Raw genomic sequence first — 5,527 nt, 5'->3', positions numbered from 1 at the left:
CAACTCAAAAGGTTTGATGGGAAGCCTAGGGGGCAGTGAGTTGAAGATAATGGTGATAGAATAATTTGGAAAAGGATAGTGAGAATAGCAGCACAGCTGGAAGAATGTAATCAATGTCACTGAATTGTACATGTAAAACTTTTGAAATGGTGCAACTCTGGCTATGTATATTTTCACCCCAAAAGAAAAAAAAAGGTCCTCCAAGGTCGAGAAGGGAGAGTGTTGACATGTTGTGGGGTTGTTAACTACTGTCATAAAACAATACATGTACTAACTGTTTAATGAGAAATTATTTGTTCTGTAAACCTTCATTTAAAGTACAATGAAAAAAAATTAAAAACAAAAACACCTGTTAGAGACTTTAAAATAAAGAAACGCTCTTGCTTTAAAAAAAAAGAGCTTTGTCACTAAAGAGGAGTATCAGTAATCCAACAGAACAATTTGATATCTAATCAAATCTTTAATGTATCTGACAGTATCTAATACTGTTTTGCCATAAAAAGTAACTGGCTCCATGGAGAATAGCTGATTCTAGTCTTGGAGGGAAGGGAAAAATCAAGATGGGTTGGAATATCTTGTTTTTGCTAGAAAGGCTACAAAGGTGTCAGTTTAAAGGGTCAACTGACAATTTGACCATTAATTCTGTTAAAATTCATGAGTCCATAATGGTACCCAAAAGGGGAGAAAACTTATGAGGTATAGGGCACTTGTGGGGAGGAGGGCAAGTAAAGGTTACAATTCAGCCAGACTCTGCCAGCTGAATCTTGGGCCTTGATCTGGGGTCTATTTTTAGTAATTCATCTGCCTAGGAGGGCACCTTTCTCTTAATTCACACTAAGGTACTGTTTGTGCTAGAGATGGCCCTGGGTAAAAGCTTATGGTACATGAGTTTCCAACAACATTTATATATTAATCAACTCAAACTACTACATATGCATATTGGACAAAGTTCTACCAACACAAATCAGATGGTAAAGATGCAGTCTGGGTAGAGTCTGCAGAATCCTGTCACCTCTAAAGCAGATAAGCGATTATGGTCAAAAATTGGATAAGTACAACCTACAAAAAAGAGGCATAGGCTTGGACAGTCCCATTACTATGAAGGGGCTTAGCCCAATAAAATAAGCCTGGACAGTTACTGACCTAGTCATGTATCTCCAACTCACAATCCTACAGCAGGTTTGAAAGCCCACCTTGGTTGGGCAGGTAAATTTGCAACCACCAGTGAAGAAACAGTAGTAATATTTTTGTTTACACAGGTGTAGTAATAATTTTTATAACTATTATGCTCATTAGTGCATGCTTTGCTTTTTAAAATGTTTGAAATTCTTAAGAGACTATCTGACTTATTACAGTTATGCATCTGATTTATTAGGAGTTTGAAGTGCTTGAGGGAATCAGATATATTACATTTGTAAGTATAGCTTGAAATGTTTAAGGGACTCTACATCAAGTATGTAAATGGTATTAATAAGGGAATTTCATTTGTCAAATTTATAAGCATCAAGCAAAGAGAACAAGCAAATTACGTGTTTTTAGTATTAATGCATAAAGAACCAGATTTTTCAGTGGATTTGCTATATTTTAAGTTGTGCTATATGGTTTAAAGAAGAATAGGTTTTTTTAATCATAATTTTAATAAGCTAAACTCTTTTCCAAAGTATAAGTAACTCAGGGACTGTCTCACATAGTGGAACCAGGGAGCCTAGATTCAAATTCTTGCCTTGCTATTCAATCTTAGGCAAGTTACTCGAACTTTTGTGCTTTAGGGTCCTCATCTGAAAAATGAAATAATAATGGTAACTACTTCAAAATCCTTATAAGGATTAAGTGAGCTAATATATATGAAGCATTTAGAACACATTGTGAATGCTCCATAAATATTAGCTATGATTACTATCATCATCGTTAGTATCATTATAGATTGATACCACCTGACAGGACTATGAACTCCTTGAGGGCAAGGACAGTATCTACATCTACATATTTATCTATATCCTCAGCATTTAGCACAGTGCCTGGTACCCAGCGGGTACTCAATGAATATTGCCTGAATTTCACTGGCTAGTCTAAAACTCTAGCTATTAGGTTGCAGGTTTCAAACAGTAATGCATAAAAGGAACTAAACATGCAAAATGGCAGGAGCAAAGACAAAAGGGCCAATGAAAAACAAAACCAAAACCCGTTGCTGTCGAGTCAATTTCAACTCATGGAGACCCTACAGGACAGGATAAAACTGCCCCATAGAATTACCAAGACTGTAATCTTTAAGGAAGCAAACTTCCACATCTTTCTCCCACAGAGCCACTCACAGGTGGGTTTGAACCTCTGACCTTTGGGTTGGCAGCCAAACACTTAACCGCAGCACCACCAGGGCTCCTTCAATGAAAAACAAGACCCCAAAATTTTATAGTAAAAAAAAACTGTTTCTTTAATGGTTTTTACTTTATGAGTTTCTTAAAAGTCCAAATTATATTAAGAGAATTTCTTTTAGGGGTTGGATGGTAATAGTTGATCTAGATCTAAACCTTAGATCTAGAATTATATAGATTTAATATAGAATTTGAGATACCCCCAACAAATTTAATCTAACAGTTTAGAAAACTTGTTTCTGAATTAAAGTACAATCTAGTCCTTAACCCATTCAGTACAAGGCGCCTTTTTTATTTTCCATTGCTCTTGCAATTTTCCAGCAGTTTAGTCTCATTTGGGTTAATTACCAGTACTCCAGATGGAAAATGTTCATGGTAGGTTGTTCCATTCACGGCCATTTAGAAAGCACTGCTTGCGTCAGACTCTGTTTTCTGCTTGGATAAGGGGGCTGTTAACTTCAAACCCCAGTTTTTCCTGGCATCCTGCAGTAACACCTCACTAAGTACACTGTGTGCTCGCCTTCTAATGATCTTTCCAAACAAAATGCTTTATCTAACCCACCAGGTTAGCAGAGTTACCTTTCCCTAGAGTACAGATTAGGAGCCTTGGTGGCGCAATTGTTAAGCGCTCAGCTGCTAACCAAAAGGTCGGCAGTTCAAGCCCACAAGCACCTCTGCAGGAGAAAAGAGCTGGCGATTTGCTCCCATAAAGGTTTATAGTCTAGAAAACCCAATAGGACAGTTCTACTCTGTCATATAGGGTTGCTATGAGTCAGAATCGACTTGATGGCACACAACAACAAGTGTACAGATTAAGACCACGCAGGTCATATATCCATCAACAGACATCTGATGACAGCAGTAACAGTAATAATTCACAATTATTGAGGGAGTGCTGTATACCAGGCACGTGTTTGTATCTCTCATTTAACTATCTCCAAAACCCCATGAGGAAGAGACTATTATTAATTCCATTTCATAAATTGCTAAACTGAGACTAAGAAAGGCTAACTAACATTCCCTTGGTTTCTGTCGTCCCCTTCACAGGGTTCTAGTAGACTTTTCAAAACAGCTTCCTCTTACAGAATAGGACCCGGTGGGCTATGATCCTCAGTTTATAAATTAAGAAGCTGAAGATCAAAGAATATACAGCTAAGAAGTGTACAGAACTAGAATTCGGGTCTAATTCCAAAATCCATACTGTTGATTATTTTGTTATGTTATTATATATCTTAATAAGGCCTTTCATAGAAACTCTTCCTACTGTCAGCTAAGAAATGAAAAATCTCCCTGAAAAGTCTCTATTTATTTTGCATTATACTTCTCTTTTTATTTTTGAAGAAAGACAGGGAAAAGAAAGAGATAATAAATAATAAATCTTAGTTCATACTCCTCTGACAAAAAGTATATACTTTATCCTTGTCTATAATGAATCTTATCTATCAGTTTGATCACTCATACAGGCACATAAGAAATTCTTAAACATTATCAACGATACCTAGGAAATTATAGCATATAAAATCTCTCACACATTGTTGATGACAGTGTTAACTACTATAAACTTCACTGAAGGGCAATCTGGCCAAATCTACCAAAAGTACAAATACAGATATCCCTTGATTCAACAATTTCACTTCTAGGAATTTATCCTATTGGTAAACTTACACAAGTGTAAAATGATATATGAACAAGGAAATTATTTGTTGCACTCTGAAAAGTAGTAAAAAGTTCAGAAACGAATATCCATTAACAGAGGACTGGTTAAACTATGATACATTCATACAATAAACACTATTTAACCATATAAAAGGAGTCAATGGGTGGTGCAAACAGTTAATGTGCTTGGCTGCTAACCAAAAGTTTGAAGATTTGAGTCCACCTAGAAACTCCTTGGTGATCTACTTCTGAAAAAAACAGCCATAGAAAACACTATGAAGCACACTTCTACTCTGTCACACATGGAGTCGCCATGAGTTAAAACTGACTCGATGACAACTGGTAGCCCTGAAAAATAATGAGGATGCTCTTTAATGTACCAGTATGAAACTATCACTAAGATATATTGTAAAAAGAAAAAAATCAAGGCATAAAAATGTGTGTACAATATGATACCAGATGTAATAAAAGGGAGAAATGATAATATACATGTTATTTGTGTATTTTTGGAAGGATATATAAGAATTAATAATATTAAATGGAAAAACATACCGTGCTCATGGATAGGAAGACTCAACATTGTGAAAATGTCAACACTACCCAAAGCGATCTATAGATATAATGCAATCCTAATGCAAATTCTATTAGCATTCTTTAACGAGATGGCAAAACTAATCACCAACTTTATATGGAAAGGGAAGAGGCCCCAGATAAGTAAAGCATTACTGAAGAAGAACGAAGTGGGAGGCCTCACACTACCTGATCTTAGAACCCACTATACAGCCACAGCAGTCAAAACAGCCTGATACTGGTACAACAAGACACACAGACCAATGGAACAGAATTGAGAACCTAGATGTAAATACATCCACCTACTGCCAGTTCATATTTGACAAATGGCCAAAGTCCATTAAACGGGGAAAAGACAGTCTTTTAACAAATGGTATTGGCATAACTGTATGCCCATCTATAAAAACAGGACCCATACCTCACACCATACATAAAAACTAACTCAAAATGGATTAAAGAAGACCTAAATATAAAATCTAAAACAATAGAGATTATGGAAGAAAAAACAGGGACAACACTAGGGGCCCTAGTACGTGGCATAAATACAATACAAACTATAACTAACAATGCACAAACACCAGAAGATAAGCTAGATAACTGGGAGCTCCTAAAAATTAAACATGTATGCTCATCAAAAGTCTTCACCAAAAGAGAGAAAAAAGAACCTACAGAATGAAAAAAAAAATTTTGGCTACGACATATCTGACAAAGGTCTAATCTCTAAAATCTATAAAATACTTCACCACCTCAACAACAAAAAGCCAAATAATCCAATTAAAAAATGGGCAAAGGATATGAACAGATACTTCACCAAAGAAGACATTTAGGTGGCTAACAGACACATGAGGAAATGCTCCCGATCATTAGCCATTAGAGAAATGCAGATCAAAACTATGAGATATCATCTCACCTGACATTACTGGCACTAA

The 5,527-nt window shown here is 36.0% G+C and overlaps 1 protein-coding gene across 2 annotated transcripts in view; it reads right to left on the bottom strand.

The window, feature by feature from the left end:
* CNNM2 (cyclin and CBS domain divalent metal cation transport mediator 2) overlaps positions 1–5,527 on the bottom strand; it is a 157,475-nt gene that overhangs the window by 69,828 nt on the left and 82,120 nt on the right. The window lies entirely within an intron of this gene.

The sequence above is a fragment of the Trichechus manatus genome, unplaced genomic scaffold (assembly GCF_000243295.1).
Source record: "Trichechus manatus latirostris isolate Lorelei unplaced genomic scaffold, TriManLat1.0 scaffold00007, whole genome shotgun sequence".
Lineage (NCBI taxonomy): Eukaryota > Metazoa > Chordata > Mammalia > Sirenia > Trichechidae > Trichechus > Trichechus manatus.
Note: the sequence above shows the minus strand (reverse complement) of the source record. Positions and strands in the feature narration are given on the sequence as shown.